General features: G+C 32.8%; 1 long non-coding RNA gene across 1 annotated transcript; it reads left to right on the top strand.

The window, feature by feature from the left end:
• Window positions 1-3037: 3037 nt before the first annotated feature.
• Window positions 3038-6223, top strand: LOC149781957 (uncharacterized). The gene is made up of 3 exons (XR_016414544.1): window positions 3038-3173; window positions 4220-4460; window positions 5967-6223. It is a non-coding gene; the product is annotated as an uncharacterized LOC149781957 (long non-coding RNA).
• Window positions 6224-17965: the final 11742 nt, after the last annotated feature.

Raw genomic sequence — 17965 nt, 5'->3', positions numbered from 1 at the left:
AAATCATTACCCAACATCATGCACAGAGATTACGTTCTAAGAGTGGATACAGATTAATAGTTTTATGATTTAATCGACGTCACAAAGTTACCAACCAATCCTTTTGATGCATGAAACAACTTTAGTACCTGCTAGACATCTTGATAGTCGAGTTCACGGTTATACTTAACTAGTAAGGTGTACATTGTGTATAATTTCTTCATCATTGGATGTCCTCGAATATAAAGTGTCTGAGTGGGTCAATAGATTAGGTAATTCTTCTTAAACTTAAGAGGCCTTTTGCACTGTATTCGCTCGTTACATTCTGAGATGCATTTCCTAACCATAGGAAACCCTTGTCCATATTAATTGTATTCTTTAAACATAAATTCAAAAGCGAAAGTCGAAGGATTCTAGTAATCAGTCTTCTAGTTCATGACCCATCCTAAACGTTAACGTCAATAGTGCAATGAACAAAGGGTGTGGTGCGCTGTGATGGGTGGGTCGCAGTATAATCTTGGTTTTGTTGGAACGTAGGTGTTATTAAAGAATGTTGTTCCAGTAGGGAGTTGATTTACAAACTGGCCTAAGTAAGAATCTAATGCAGTGATCCACGGGTTATCTTGAGACCGATTAATGATGAATTCTTATTAGTCGGCTGTGGAATGTGTGTGTGTGATAGGAACTGTTCGCCGAAAGACATTGGGAGAGTCTAAGACAGACGTTTGAAAGTCTCTTCTTATTGCTCATTCATTATGTGCCAAATATCACGTAAACTTATTTTTTCAAAAACATGTACTGAAACAGCGTGTGCAATCGCGATTGTTTACTGTTAATGTCATGTAGTGAATTTTTAAGGCTACATCCGGTCTAATCATGAGCGAGTTCATTTTCTACCTCACAGTTAAGGTTTAATATGGTATAAACATTGTCTTGTTTGTGCTTTGGGAGGTGCTTCAAGAATTTAAACGGTCATTCTAAAAGTTAATGTCCACGCATTCAGATATTGAAACTGCATACTGCAGAGTATTCAAGTATATAACGTCACCTCCCCATGACTAATTAGTTTACATACTCAACACATACAACGGGGCAGCCGAACAAATGAAAGTGGTAACAAAAATGTGTTTTTAAACTACGCATGCTCCCATAGCAGACTGGGCAATCTAAATTTGAAGAGTTGAAAAACCATTAACATTTTGAAAATAGCTAAAAAGGCATGAAAATTTAATCGGATTATCTACGTATGTATTCAAATATGCCTGCTAACGTGAGTATTCGCCATTGAAGAAATTTCTCCTCATCATCATGTGTGTTATATATATATATATTTGTCGAAACTATATGTTGTAAAGAAAGTTTAAGGATACAAATGTAAAAACTGAAAAAGAGTTACTTAAATGGGCGAATGCCTGATCACCTCCTTACGCTTTAAAATCTCTCTCTCTCTCTCTCTCTCTCTCTCTCTCTCTCTCTATATATATATATAATGGCATTTGTGCAATCCTGTTAACTATATTCTCATAGTGAGCAGACAAAACCGATTAAAGTAAGACGTCCCCACTGCAAGAAGTTGGTCGTAAAATGTTCTGCATATTTACTTACTAATTACAGTAGGTACAGTACAAAAATACCGATCAATGTTCATAAGATTGACACAACTGAGATAAACTATGAAGTAGACAGCATTCAACCACAGATAGTATGTGGAAATAACATGCCTATGTACGGTTGAAAAATACAGAATCAGCTAATTTTGCTTTGATTTACCTTGATATGAATTTTGATAAGTTTAGAATGAGTAAGTACATTTGGCACCTAAATAAGTGTACACAATTAAGTATGATGTATTTATGTCATACTTTAGAAAGTAAAAATGTGAAAACAATCGTTCCCTTTTCACAATTCAAAGAAGTAAATGATATTTGTATTAACATAGATTATGACCCTCATCTTCAGCAGAGCTAGTAGTAGCCGGCCTAAAACTTTAAGGTGGCCATATGAATTCATCGTAATATAATGCACAACTCACAGATTTACTATTAAAATTAAATTATATGTTCCATGCATGAGCACAATCTCCAAGCTGCCATCTATGCTGCTGGTATGTATGGTGCTTCTAGGACCTGACGACAAGTGATCTGGAAATGCATAGCATTTCATATTTCAAGGACGAAACCCAGTGTCATTTCACGTGAAAGAACATACAAATCGACATTGAGTTCGTTTGTCAAATAACGAATTATCTGAGCTGAACCAATAATTGTAAAACTAATAACACGGCAGACAGATTGAAGGAGATTAGTTGTCATAATTTACGTCTATAGATTAAGATACGTCGACAATTGGGGATATATAATATTAATTAAAGAAGAATCTTCTACCAAAATTAAGGCCATTCTTAATTCTTAAAAAATGCCACTTTCCACCAGCATTCGCTCTTTCGATACTCGTATCAAGTCCTGAAATATTGTTGCCATTCAAATGTATTGAAAAGATAAATATTTAGTATGTACTCCGATTGAATTAATTAAGCATAGAACATACAGATATTGCAGAAATAATGAAAAATAATTTTCTTAAGTAATTGACGCGTATATTTTTGCACGTACATGCATGTTTATTGACTTAGAATCGAGCTTTGTTGCCTGTAAATTTAGAACAATAACTACCAGAACTAAACTTTTAATTCATATCTGAATCAAGGACCATAGGTCATTTACAGATACTGACCTGCTTCATTAATACATGGTTTGGAGAATATCTTCCCATATGTTATATTTTCAGAAATATATGTATAAATTGCCAACTCCCCCACCCCCAGAAAACAAAACTTAAAAGACAACAAACAAGCAAAGAAAGCGAAAATTGTTTAAACAAATGTACTAATTTTTTTGGAAACAATAAGGACATAGTCATCAAACGTTGATATTCTTGCTATAATAGTGGGGAGTAGTAATTGTAACATTGTTTCTGTTGTCGCTATGAAGAATTCGTATTATTATTATTATTATTATTATTATTATTTAATTATTATTATTATTATTATTATTATTATTATTGCCTGAGATGCATGATAGCTATGTTCCTAGCAGCACTGGATGTATGGAAAAGAACTTAAAGTTCTAAGCCTGAGGACTACACGTGATTTTGAAGCTGAAAGTTACTTCTTTGTTCTACTGCGGGATTGACATGTAAGTTAACATATGGTAATTTGCTTACTTCTTTTTCTAACACTACCACCAGAACCTTCATCATCATCAATAATAATAATAATAATAATAATAATAATAATGTGACAATCAAAACAGGTACGGTTTGGCCATGATGAGATACAGATTAATCGTGATATGCATTTTCTTTGTTTGAAAATTTGATTATGCCAACTCTGTCGAGTCTTTTGCTACCGTCAGTTATGTGGGCTGATATTGCTATGTAATTTAAAAGTTTTATTTCGAGTTTATTCTTATTACGAGTAAGACCGGATTTTCATCATTGTTTTAACGTCTTTCTCTGCATTTTACTACTATTTTATTTTGTATTTCAAGAATGCTAACTGTACTAATGAGTTCCTGTATGCGCGTCACAAAGAATACTTGCGACAGCGTTATTAAAATACGTCAAAATCAGTAGTGTCATGAACTTGAGCCAACATTTTGAACAGAAAAGGAACATTGAATATAAAATATATTGAACTGAAAATAAAGAATGCAATGGGTCATTTGTCCTACAGTTTTAGAAACTTCATATCTTGAAAATGCAGGGCAACATAAGATTTCTTTAGACAACTCCGTTTTCGATAGTGGTTGACGGACTAGTCGCAAAGGGTACAACACTGATCAAAATATATTAGATGCATTTGCATTGTTTTATACCTACCACAGCCTTCTTAAAATATCTAAAATATATAACAGTGAGTGCTAAGAATTCGTCAATGAAAAAACGATTTCACAGTGTTTAAACAACCATTTTAAAGAACGTTTTGCATGTCCCATGATCACATATATACTTACTGTATGAATGTGGAGCTGTTGTATTTCCACTGGTAGAGCGTAGCAATCGTGATATGCGCGTCGTCGCATGTTTGATACTTTCTCAGCCCAACACTGGTCGGTTGCCTCAAAGTTTCCTTAGGAGAAGTGCCGCTCATAACCATTCAGTATCAACATCGACGTATGAATATTTTGTGCGAAAACAAGTCACAGAGATAAATTACTAATGTATATTTTATCCTCATTAGTTTAGTCAACATGATGCACACAAGATGATGGGCTGGTAATGCAGGATTAACCTGGACTGGCATTCAACAAAGGAACACCAACATTAGAAGGATACAATTCGAACTGGGACGGTTCTGGTTTAAACCCTGTGTTCGATTTTCAAGTATTGCATGGAATATATTTAATTGCAACAGCTGGAGACTGCAGTGTGACACTCGTGACGCCCGTTTGACGAAACAACGGAAGTTTACTCACTTAATCGTAAGTTTTAAGCTTGAAAAAATCTTACGATATTTCTTAATTGCGTTTTGCAGTGAGCAAAACATATCAAGCAAATAATGCATGTGTTTAGTGACCATACTGAACAATATGTATTATTACTTATTACTTGTAGGCTTATTTTGTGTGCGTTCGTATTCGCGTGCGTATGTTTGAGTAAGATAAAGAATATTGCCGACCTATATGTTTTGAGGATACATACAGAACTGAACTTAAGTTACCATGGAAATGAATAAGCATTACTTCTCCATTTAACTATTTGTAAACGCTAATTACATCGTTGTTTTTGGGGACTGATATTTTATTGTAAGACATCTATATATTGGAAGTCCTGTGAATGCCATTTAGAATGTACAGCGACAAACGAAGAGAGTCTTATTTTTGACATGAGTGGGAAATACGAGGTTTATGTAATCATTAGAGTCATATACAACCAAATAGATTTAAGTCGTGTTCATTAGAATGGTAATAAAAAAAGTCTTAAATGCTTATCAGTTTTATGTTTCTTTAAATGTTTGTATTGTACGAACAAGCATTGAAAAAACATCTTTCGTTTGCGTCTTTTAATACCCTCACGGCGAATTTCTGGTTGCGAAACAGGTAAATAAAGCTACATTGTGTGCAGTGGAATCTAATGTTCTACGTCTTTAGATCGGTGATCATCAAATCATTTATGATACATACATTTAGACAAATGCAATAAGGAAACCCAAGCTATTTCTGTTAATCTCGAATTAATACTAAACTATGGCATTAGTAATCATCTTTTTTTCTCGTCACGTCAATGCAAATTGTGATACCATTTTTAAACAATTACTCTAGAATAACGTACCCAGTATTTTGCTTCATTGCAAATGTCTACTTATGAAATGATTGTTCTCCGATGAAAGCCCTCAAGTTAAAATCAAAATGACTTAAATCAGGATATGCTTCCAGATCTGTCTATAAAATGATAACGTTTTTAATTAAATGGTTTGTCAATGACTTCAACCCATTGCCATCTAGAAGCTCGAAGTCTTTACCCGCAATAGTAGGCTTCGTAAATAAAAACTACATTATATATAAGTTGGATTGTTTGTTAAAATGTACGTACTGAATGTATCTCCCAAACTCTCTTACTGGATGTGTGCATCGCATTTTAGAGACTTCTTATCTGAAATACCACAGTTATCCAAACGTTTTATGTCTTGCTATCATCCAATTATGTTCATTCAGATGGAGAAATCTCCATAGTTTGTTCCATGTATCTACGTGTATGTGTTTGAGCCTATGAACGTGCCTTACAGGGCTTCAAGGTGTCGAAATTGTCTTTCTCAGCAAATCCAAGTACGAATACACAAATTTATCTCGATTCGCCGCTGACAAAATTCAGATATCACTTGCCTTACATTTATAATTGAGAATTACGCGATAAGGTATACTTTGATTAAATAATGTGAAGTGTATGTAACTTTATCGCTAATACATACTTATATATATTTTTTACAGAGGCTGAAAACAATCAAAACTCCAGCCCCAGAATGCTGACGAAATGACAGGGCAATGCAAGATCCGATTCAAATGGTTTCTGTTGCAAATGACGTCAGTCAGTCGCTATTTTTTATGGTGAAAATACTCTAGTCTAAAGAAACCATATGTTTTATTTCGTATGCATACAATTATTGCAAGTGATATTTTATGGTCGACATCTAGTTATCCTGTTTCGTAACGGAAGAATTTACAATGTATATTATATACACTGATCAGTTTGAAAGTGTTGATGCTCTCTAATGTGAACTTATATTCTTATCGGTGTATAGTTTATTTTTTTACTCTATGCCAAACATCTCAAGTTTTCTTGTTGATGGTTATCACTTCCTCTTTAAAGTAATCGTTTCATACAAAGAATCTATTTCTGTATCATTATCGTTTAAGTTATTCTTAAACCTGTCTTTGTTGATGTTTTACATCAATTGAAGCATGACGTTCGCTGTCGATATACTCCAATCTTCTGTTCGGTTAAATGCTTGCGATAAACATATATGTTGTTGTAATTATAACACATAAGTAGAGACGAAAATTAAATATTTAAATCTTGGGAATCAATCCATAAAACACGTACTATATTATATATGGTCTTTATTTAAAACCAAAAAAGAGAGGTTTGCTTTGAAGTTTCAAGCGTGCTTAAAGAATTCGATATTTTAAAATACGAACGGAAACAATATTTAGCTTTAGCGATAGAACATTAGCTTTATAGTATTGTGCGTCAGTTTGAAAAGTCCAAATCGTTGGAAGACAAATAAGTTTGTAAGATGACTAATACTTTATAGTATTGTATCCTAGTATTTGTAAAGTGGGAGAATCATATTAGTCAAATACACGCAAGCTAGACCCAGGATTCAGAAGCCAAAGAGTTGTAGACCAGTTACCAGAACACCATCCAAGTGTAAAATCCAAGAAGTGCTTGATTTCATGAATAATTTAATGTTTCGTCCATTACCGGTGACTCATCTTCGGAAAAGAGTTGCCACTGACATTTAGAGAATAAAGTGCTATAATCCATATACCGGAGCACTGAATACATACTAACTCCTTCTGAATTGCATTTGTATAGTATTCTATTGTTTTGTTATGGAAAAAATTAATCAAATTAGTCACAGATACTTACTCTTTCAACTAAGGCTCAGAGACCAAATCCTTGTCTTTTACCAGAATATCATCCTCATACCGATTCTATGCAGTTTCGGTGTGCTTTGTAATTTAATATATTTAGTCGTCTTATTGCGTAAATAAATGATCATCAGGTCTAAGTAAAAGTATAGGGATGGTCGTGTCGTGATCGTGGGAAGAATTAGCTTTGTTAGTAAACGTTACTTATACACGTCATTGCGATTAAAAACCGACTGTTTTTCAAGTCATTTACCAGAATGTTGTCTTAATACCAAGTTCAAGAAGTACTTGTTTGTTTCTGTTTCTGTAGTTGCATGAATATAGTCCTCTGTTAATTTTATTTGGGAATGAGTTTGTCATATTAGTCAGTGACAATCAGCCTTGCCTCTTGCACGTAAAGCTCAAAATGTTGCATTCCATTATACTTCCCAATACCAACTTCAAGAAGTACAAGTTATCTTCTGTGATTCAATATATATAGTAGACTAGTGATTCTATTCAGGGAGAGAATCAATGATATTAGGCATTAACTGTTATCATGTAACTGTATTCAGAGAACAATACATTTTAGACCACTTATTAGATTATCATGCTAATATCAACTCCACGAAGCACTGGCTTGCTGTTGTAATTTACTATGTACCGTTTTCTGGTGATTTTATTTGTAAAGAACTAATCACAATAGTCAATCGTTCTTAATCGTGTCAGTGGTATACATAACCCAAAGCGTTGTAGATAGCTTATCAGAATTATGTCCTAATGCCAACTCTATGAAGTACAGGTTTGCGTCTGAAATGCATAGTGTATATTAGGCTAGTGATTTTATTGAGAAAGAATTAATCCTATTATAAAATGACACTTAACCTCGACTCCTTGACTGGGATCCAAAAGAGATGTAGAAACCTTTGTACAAATCTGTCTTCATATCAACTGCGTCAAGTACTGGCTTCTATCTTTGATTAAACACGTATATTCATCTAAAAGCTATTTTACTAGGTAATAATTCTTTTCATAACAAAGTGAAACTCACCATTGTCATTGAAATTCAGTACCCAAAAGGTTGTGGACTACTTATCGCAATACTGTTCTACTGCTTTCTCCAGGAAGTATTGGTCAGGTTCTGCAATTAATTAATTTGAACCTTTTTGTGATTGTTCTGTGGAAAGAATTGCTTACCTTGGACATTAACATTTACTCCTTGTACAGGGATTATGAGGTAAAAGCGACGTAAGCAATAACTAGAGTAACAAGTAACACTAACTTTAAGACGTACAATTTTCACCGCGATTCAGAGGCCAAAGTGGTATAGACCATTTACCAGAAGATAATACAATACATCTGCAAGAAGTAAAAGCTTGCTTCTGTAATTTGTTATGTTTAGTAATTTACTGATGTCACATTGAAATGAATAATGGTATTTGTCATTGACACAATCCTTGCCATTAGGCTTAAGAACTTAAAGCTTTGTAGAATATTAACCAGAATATTACCCTATTATCAATTTCAAAGATGTACTCACTCGCTTCTGTAATTTCTTTTGTATTCTCTTGTTATGATTTTATTTGGAAAAATCTATAATATTAGTCATTAACATTCCCTTTCCACTGGGACTAAGTGCCAATGGCGTGGTAGACTTTATCAGACCACTAACCTGATACCAACTGCAAGTAGTACATAGTTTCGTCTGGAATTCAAAGTGTATAGAGTCGTAGTGATTGTAACGGAGCAATGATTAGTAATATTAGTCAATTATATGTACCATTCCGGTATGGTTTAGAGACTCAGATAACTGGAGACCAGTTACCTGAATGCCATACATATTCCAGCTCCATGAAATATTGGTCTTTATCTGCAATGAAATATGTATAGTACCCTAGTCACTTCCATTCAGAATGGATTAATAATAATTAACGATGACACCTGTCGTAGCCACGTTCACACCAAGACCAAAGTATTATAAACCATTTACTAGAACACGGAGGATATACTACCTCCAGGATGCACTCATTCAGGGAAATAATTAACAATATTCGTTATTGAACCTTACTCTTTCATACTGATAACAAATCCTTATATTTCAGTGAACAGAATGGCGTCCTAATGCGACCATCTATCAAAATATGATGATAATACCAAGGTCAACAAGTACTGGTGTGCTTCAGTAACTTAATATACCTTGTCTTCACGCGAACGGCTTTCGTAAACAATTAATCAGAGTAGTCATGCCCACGTACCATCGTTACTGGGATTCAGAGCCCATAGTTCTGTGAAGAACAAGTTAGAATATAGTCCAAATATTAACTCTACCATATAATGGCTTGCTTCTGTAATTTATTATGAATGATTGTGAATGAATTTAGATGAGAACGAATTAATCATAATAGTCAATGACACAATGGGAATTAGAGCTCAAACCATTGCAGACCATCAACATGATCACTGTCCTAAAACTACTTTGAAGAAGTGTTTGATTCTATGATTTAACATGTCTATTCGTGTAGTCATCATAGTGAGAAAAGGAACTACCATATTTTCCATTGGTACTTACCGAGATCAATCCGATTCAAAACCTACTGTGTTGCAGGTTATTAACCAGAATACTGTCTTAAAACCAAATCCATGCAGTACTTACTTGATTCTGTAATTTATGGTATATATACTTCTCTATATTGATTTTATATGCGAATGAATTTGTCATATTAGTCAGTAGCAATCAGTCTTACCTCTGCGATTTATACCTCAATCCTTTGTGGTCTGTTACCTGAATTGTGTCCTAATACCAACTCCAATAAGTACTGCCTAGCCTACGTGATTAAATATGAACATTATCATATTTGATTCTGTTCGGGGAAAGAATCAGTGACATTTAAAATTAAATGTTACCATGCCACTGGGATTCAAAGTTAAAAGAGTTGTAGACAATGTGCGTGAATGCTATCATACTATTGACTATGTTAGGTACTGCTTTACTCCTTTACTTTAATAGCTATATTATTTTAATGACTGCATTTTTGGTATAATTAATCATATTGATCACTGCCTCTTACCCTGCTCAAAAGGAATACGGGTTGAAAAGTGTTGTAGTCCATTTACGAGATTACAGCCTAATAAAATCTATATAATATTATTGCCTTTTCTATACTTTAATACATCTAGTGTCATTTAATATTGAGAGTCTAAACTTTGTTCGTGATACAATTAGTCATGTTAGTCGTTGACATATTCTTGTCACAGGGTGTGTGAGCCCAAAGGGTTGTTGCACTTTTCGGCCCCATACTGGCCAATACCAACTCAGAGATTTACCAAACTTGCTCCTGGAGTTTCGTATACCTTGTATTCTTGTGATTTTTGTGCATCTGTAATTAAGCATATTAGACATCTGAGATTCACAGAGAAAGGGGTTGTAGATCAGTGTCTGCAATTATCTAATAATACAAACTGCCAGAGGTACCTTCTTGTTTCGCTAACATAATACATATACTTGTCAAGTGATGTTTTGGAAATAATTAATCATATTTGTCATTTACGCTTACCGTTGTGACGGGAATTCAAAACCAAACGTTGTATATTACATTTGCCAGGATTCTGTCCTAATAATTCCACTTTGGAAAAGTCTTTGCTTGGTGAATTTAACATGTATATCCTTCTAGAACTTTTCGAGTGGAACGACCTAGCCATCTTAGTCACCGACATTTACCAGAGTTGTGGGTAATTTACCAAATTTGTTTCCCAATATCAACTTCATGAGGTCCTCGCTTGCTTTTGTAATTGTGATGGAAGCACTGATCTACTAAAAGCTTCAAGAACTGTTTGCTTGCTTCGTGAATTAGATACGAAAAATAACGTATGCCTTAGGGACAACGAAGGATTGTAACTTACCCTATATTGGGATGTAGAGCTCAAAGCGTTGTAGAATATTTACTAAGACATTGTCCTAACAACAACTACAAATAGTGTATCACACTAGCAATTTACACTTACCTTCTCACTGTTATTCAGAGACCGAAGCGTTTTAGACCATTTACTAAGACATTGTCCTAACAACACCCTCAAATAGTATATCATAATAGTAATTGACACTTAACTTGTCACTGTTATTTAGAGGCCGAGGCGTTGTAGATCAGTTGCTAATACATTGTCCTAACACCAACCACAAATAGTATATCATATAGTAAGTTGCACTTTCCTCGTCACTGTTATTTAGAGGTCAAAGCGTTCTAGACCATTTACTAAGACATTGTCCTAACACCAACTCCAAATAGTATATCATAATTGTAATCGACATTTACCTTGTCAATGTTATTTAGAGGCCGAAGCGATGTAGACCATTTACTAAGACACTATCCTAACACCAACTCCAAATAGTATATCATAATAGTTATTGACATTTACCTTGTCAATGTTATTTAGAGGCCGAAGCGTTGTAGATCATTTACTAAGACATTGTCCTAACACCACTCCAAATAGTATATCATAATAGTAATTGACACTTACCTTGTCACTGTTATTCATAGGCCAAAGCGTCATTAATCAGGCTCATTTACGAACATCATAGTATAGTTCTGTAATTTAATATGCATAAACATCAGTGATTGCTTTAGGAATATAATTAATAAACTTAGTATATGACACTTACACTTGCCATTATGTTTCGGAACCAAAGTGAGGTAAATCACACACCATCATATTATCCTAATACCAACTCTAAAAATACTTACTGGCTTGTGTATTCTAGTACTAAGATTATTCTAGTGTTTATTTGTTGTGGGGGGATGAATTACCTTTGTATCTTGGATTCAGAACTAAATATATTGTAGTCCATTTACAAGATTACTGTACTAAAGCCATCGTCAAAGAGTACTGGCAACTTAATAAGCATAATGTTCTTCTGGTTTTATTAAAGAATAAAAAGTCATATTGGGGTATTATGATTACAAGATTACAGTCATATTTCAAACTAAAAAATGTTTTGACTTGCGACTGTTATTAATTTTTATATTGTGTTCTAGTGACTTCTTTAGGTAGAAAGTTAATAATATAAGTCATAGACACTTGCATTGTAACTGGCATTCAAATTTTAGAAGTATATTTCATTACCAAACTAATTTACTTATACCAATAACAAGACTTACTGGATTGCTTCTGAAATCTGATAAAGTAGTCATTTAGAGATTTTGTTTGGAAGACAATTAATCATATTAGTCATCAATAAATACATCTGGCAATGGGAGGTAAGGACAAAACATCGTCTTTGGGCATTGACAACAATATAGTCCTCATATCAAACCCACATAGTTTCGACAGGTTTCTGCAATTCCATATGTTTAGCTTATTAGTAATTTTATTACCGAAATAGGTGATCCTGTTAGCCACTGACAGTTGCTATTGTCTCTCAGCAGTGTATAGATTATTGACTACAATTCTGTCTAAGGAACTCTTCCAAAATGTAGGAGAATAATTCTGTAAATTGATACGTATATTCTTTTGGTCATTTTTCTGAGTATTATTAATCAAGATAGTCATTGACACCTGCCCTTGTTACAGGGATTCAGAACCTTATGCTTTGTAATCCATTTTCTTGATTAATATTCTAATACCAACTCCAAGACGTACTGTTTTGCCTATGTAATTTTATATGTATTCTCGTCTAATAATTTTATTGGTAAAATAATTAATGTTAGTATTCGTGGACACCTCCCCTTGTCAATGTAATTCATAGCCCACGACAGTTATAGAATTTACCAGCAGTCTTACCAATGTATACTCAAAGACTTACTGGCTTCCATCTTTAATTTAATATGTTTGGTCTTCTAATGATTGTATTCTGGAATGAATTAACCATGTCAATCATTAAAATTCATCCATGTCAATCGGCGTCAGAGCCGGAATCGTTTTAGACAATATAAGTTCCTAATACAAACTCTAAAAAAAAAACAATTGAGCGTGAGGTGTAATTTAGGATGTATACATATCTACCGGTTTAATTGGGGTAGGGATTAATCATACTATGGATTGATACTTATTCGTGTTACTTGTTTTCACAGGGATGTAGACTGCTTACCAGAATAGTGTCCCAATACATAATGCCTGCTCCACAAAGTACTAGCTTGTTTTTGTTAACTAATACGTATAGACTTCTAGTGATCAAATGGGAAATGAATTAATAATATTTGTCACTGAGACGTACCCATGTCACTACGATTAAAAGCCGAAATAATTGTAGACCTTTCACCAGATTTGCGTCCTAATACATCCACCAAGAGGTACTTCATTGCCTCTAGTCATCTAGAGCAATTGGAGGAGAAGTAATCGTATTAGTCATTGGCACATATGTCCATTTACCACACAAGTATCCAATAGTTACTGTATTGCTTCTGTAATATAAGCACATACTATTCCAGTAGGGATACGGTGCATCTGGAATTTAAAATGTTTAGATGCCTTGTGATTGTTTTGGGTATAGAAATAATTATCTAATTCATCTTCACGTACTCTGACCCTTGGTATTCAAACCCCAAGCGTTGTAGTCCATTAGCAAGAATACTGTCTTAATGTCTGGTGGATTGTGTAATGCTTGATTTCTGGAATTACATACGTAAATTCGTCTAGTAATTCGATTTAGGAAACAATTAATAATATTAGTCACTGACACGTACCTTTGCACTGGCACTTGCCTTAATGTTGTCCTAATACCAACTCCAAGAAGTACATGTGTACTTCTGTAATTTAATTTGCAGAGTCCTTTTTGCGTCTTCTAATGTTTTGGGAAAGAAAAATCATATTAGTTATTGGTACTTACCATTGGTACTAGTACTTAGAAAGCACATCGTTGTTGACAATTTTCTATGTGGAAAAATAATTGATAATTTTAATCATTTATATGGTACGGAATGTTACCTTTGCAATTTGTAATTTATACCCAGGCAAAGATATAACATTATCCTAATTACCTTCGCAATATGTTTAGATAGCAAAAATGTTAAAGTTGTTATTTAGTCAATACGAATATTTAAAAAAGCTGTTGAGTTCTGTTGTAACTTAAAAGGTATTGTATATTCAGATTTACTCATTCAATCCAGAATAATCTCCAAGTTTTTCACTTGCTTACAGGATAAGAAAGTTTGTCCTTTGAGCGTCATTTAGCTTCATAAATGATGGTAGTAGTTAGTAGGACTTGACTTTTCCTGTAAAGCTATAGTCTTTCCAGATTAAGGTGAAAATGATAAAACAGCAAATGGTCACTAATTGAAACAATATATTGCAACCACTACATTAAAATTCGGAATCAACAAGACAAGCACAAACAAGATCTTATTATATATATATATATATATATATATATATATATATATATATATATATATATATATATATATATATATATTGTTATACATATAATGACCAACATCTCAAAATAACCCTAATTGTATGAATATTCATATTTCCCAACGGATTAAAAACTAATCAACGAAACATGATACAAACCGCATTCATTTTAAACGAACAAAATGTTGTCTGTAAGTTTTGAATGAAATATTTTCCTGGTGAAGTGTGATTTGTTTGATCTTTTCTGTGATTGTTCTAGGTTGTACATTCCAAAATAGAAATTTTCTATCGTGTTGATCATGTAATCCAGTTTATATGAACTTGACTGTAATTGATAAATTTGAATTATACTGTTACAGAGATATGTAAAAAATACCAACGTACCCGTGTATATAATATACTCCTCTAAACTCCGATAAACTCGCCATTGTTTAATTACCAATACCGATGCTCTTATTATTTCCCGTTCATTTATGTTTTACAGAAGAAATTACATTACGTGCGTTATCAACTTTTCCCAAGTTATCAATGTGCATTGTGTCACAAGCAGTCTACGTGTAGCCCTTTCATGTAAGTTACATATGTGTATGGTTTAACATAAGCTTTATGTTTACCGGTTCCATTAGTGATTCGAATACTTCAGAATTTCAGAATTTATTTCGATATTCAGTTTAACAAACTGATAACGGATTATAATATGTAACTAAGAGGTCATCTAACGTTTTGATTTCTTATACATCTATAATCATTGTTCTGTAGTTCTGAATGTGACTAAAACTACACAAATTATATGTTATTGGTGTAAATTCAACTAACCAAATAAAATACTACTTTTTGTTGTTTTACTATTTTTGCTCCACATCTTTTGTTAAATGAAAACAACTGTCGATGGTTGATGGAACGTTTGAAACATATATAAAGATGCAAGCCAATACCACACGTTCGACTTTCTTATGTGATATGTTTATTGATAAAAGTATAGAAAAACCTGTTTGGCTTATTTATTCAGTTTGTACTAATATTTCTAAAACGGATGTCATATTTCATTTGGAAAAAAAATCAAGACAAGTTTGTGCATATCAAGTCACCAAGTTAACCACATAATCAAAACTGCATAACAGACGGCAAAGCGTCTGACGATTGATATGTTTCAAACATGACAATGCCAATCAGAAGCTTTGTTTTAGACAGAAATATGAAGTACTGCGCCACGAGGAACATTTTTTATAATTATATTTTTATGTTACATTAATTACACCCTCAAACTAAATCGTATAATTTCGTGAAAATAAAACAAGATTTAATGTTCTAGATAATTGAATTTCAAGAACATTAGAATAATGAGCATCGATTTCAATTATATATAACTATATAATGATACATGTCTAGCAGATCTGCATGAACTTTTGATATGTATATTTAGTTTGTATTGTGTGTTGGCTTTTGTCCATTAGTAAATCTTATGTGTATTTAATTTGTATTGTGTAATTAATCCTTGTTCATAATTGACGGTATGAACGTGAGCTTCCATTAATAATGTATTTCTTAGAAACAACACATGACATAGCTAATTTTTGTCTGTGATTCTCAATAGTCTATTACAATAAATATCATTTATAGGTGCAAGTGTTTCCTTGAATTTGAGTTCTAGGCATTTGTTTTCCTCTCAAAAATTCCTGGTGCATTTAATAGTTGCCATGTTCTTTATTAAAGTTTTAGTAATAGGCTTAATCCATTTGACAGCTTAGAATGCTTTTGAAATGAACATTTGACCCTCATCCTTGTCCTCTAACTCAACCTTAGGTTTTTTAATAGCGTTATTTACATTAGAAAAGCAGACACATACTTTAATATCTGACTAGTATAATCAGTATTTATTCGTCTTCAGGTTTAATTTGAGAGGATTTATTTAGTTAAATTATTCATTAGAATTACAAAGAACCCTTTGGCCTTTGGAGAAAATCACTATTTTGAGATTAATCTTAATTCACTTAGAAACATTGTGGATTTAATCATTGTGATACTTCAAGGAGTTAGCACATCAACATTATTCCAGGCTATTATAAAATAAGGACATTCTAGATTGGTATTCATTCGGAACAACACAGGACAATATTCAGAATGCTCTATACGTTTGAGATTGATATAACTAATGAGACTATTTGGGATTTAATTCACAATACTGTATTTTCTTTGTAAATTTTTTACTTTGTATAATATTGAATTAAATTTGTTGCTGAATTTTACAAAAAGTGCTGTTTTCCATCATTTTCTTTTTTTAAGACCATAGAGTCCTATCACTTCACACAAAAGTTTGTAAAGTTTTGATAATTACACTTTTCATTATTAAAATATACTTCATTTACTCCTCAGTCAATGTTATAATTCATTCCATCCATTTAGTCCCTAGTCTACTTCATGAAAGGGAGCATTTTTTATTGATATTTTTTAAATTACAAATTTAAATTGCGAATCAATTCACTTAATCTTCAACAACCCAGCGCCTCCTTTAAGGCATACATTTACTTAAACTCTGATATTAAATCTGTCATTATGTTCAAATTGCAAACAGTACCCGTTGCCTGCAGGGTTTTGACTAGTGTACTCATTAAGATTATATTAATATTTCGTATATTTGTAGGAATTGGACACACTATAATTTTTCTATGAACTGAACATACAAAGTAAATAGATGGGTCTTAATCCACTGATCTAAGTGTACGTGTATATGCATAATATGTATCGATGTGTCTTCCACATACGAACTTTCAAATGCCGCATATATATATATATATATATATATATATATATATATATATATATATATATATATATATATATATATATATATATATATATATATAATCATAATATATTGTATGCTTAAATATATTCAACGAGTCAGATTTGGACATTAAAGCATAAATAAGGCATACATATATTCAAATGTGAAAATGTTCCATGGATCACTAGAAAATACATGCCAAATCCATAACATTCTTCAAAATATCAACAGATAATTTTCCTGCCTCCATGATTCAGAAATTGTTTTCAAAACTAGGTCAGTTTACTAAATAATAGCTGATTTCTCTAATGTCTTACAACACATTCTTTTTAACTGATTTTGTTGGTACCCATTATAAGAGCATGCGATTTATATTAATGTCTTTCTACAAGCAGCTACTTAATACGGCTAAGGTGACACGGATAATTTTCATCAAAACAAACTTTAGGACCTTCAATAATATCAATGTAGTCATCATAGTCATTAAGGAAAACATGTGCAAATAACATATTTCTTTAAATTACGGTTCTTAAAAGTCATAAATCTGCACAGTTGATAAAGGGTTACTGGAAGTTCCTGATACATAGCGTTCATGAACTCCGATGAATCGGATAACAAGTAAAATACAAACATTATTAGAATGAAGATATAAGAAAATTAAACATCACTTTCAGTAAAACAAAATACACTGCCACATTACTTGTACTTTTACAATCCAGCAAAT

The sequence above is a fragment of the Sinohyriopsis cumingii genome, chromosome 15 (genome assembly GCF_028554795.1).
Source record: "Sinohyriopsis cumingii isolate HCF-2022 chromosome 15, ASM2855479v2, whole genome shotgun sequence".
Taxonomy (NCBI): Eukaryota; Metazoa; Mollusca; class Bivalvia; order Unionida; family Unionidae; genus Sinohyriopsis; species Sinohyriopsis cumingii.
The sequence above is the reverse complement of the archived record's forward strand: the minus strand, read 5'-3'. Positions and strand labels throughout refer to the sequence as shown.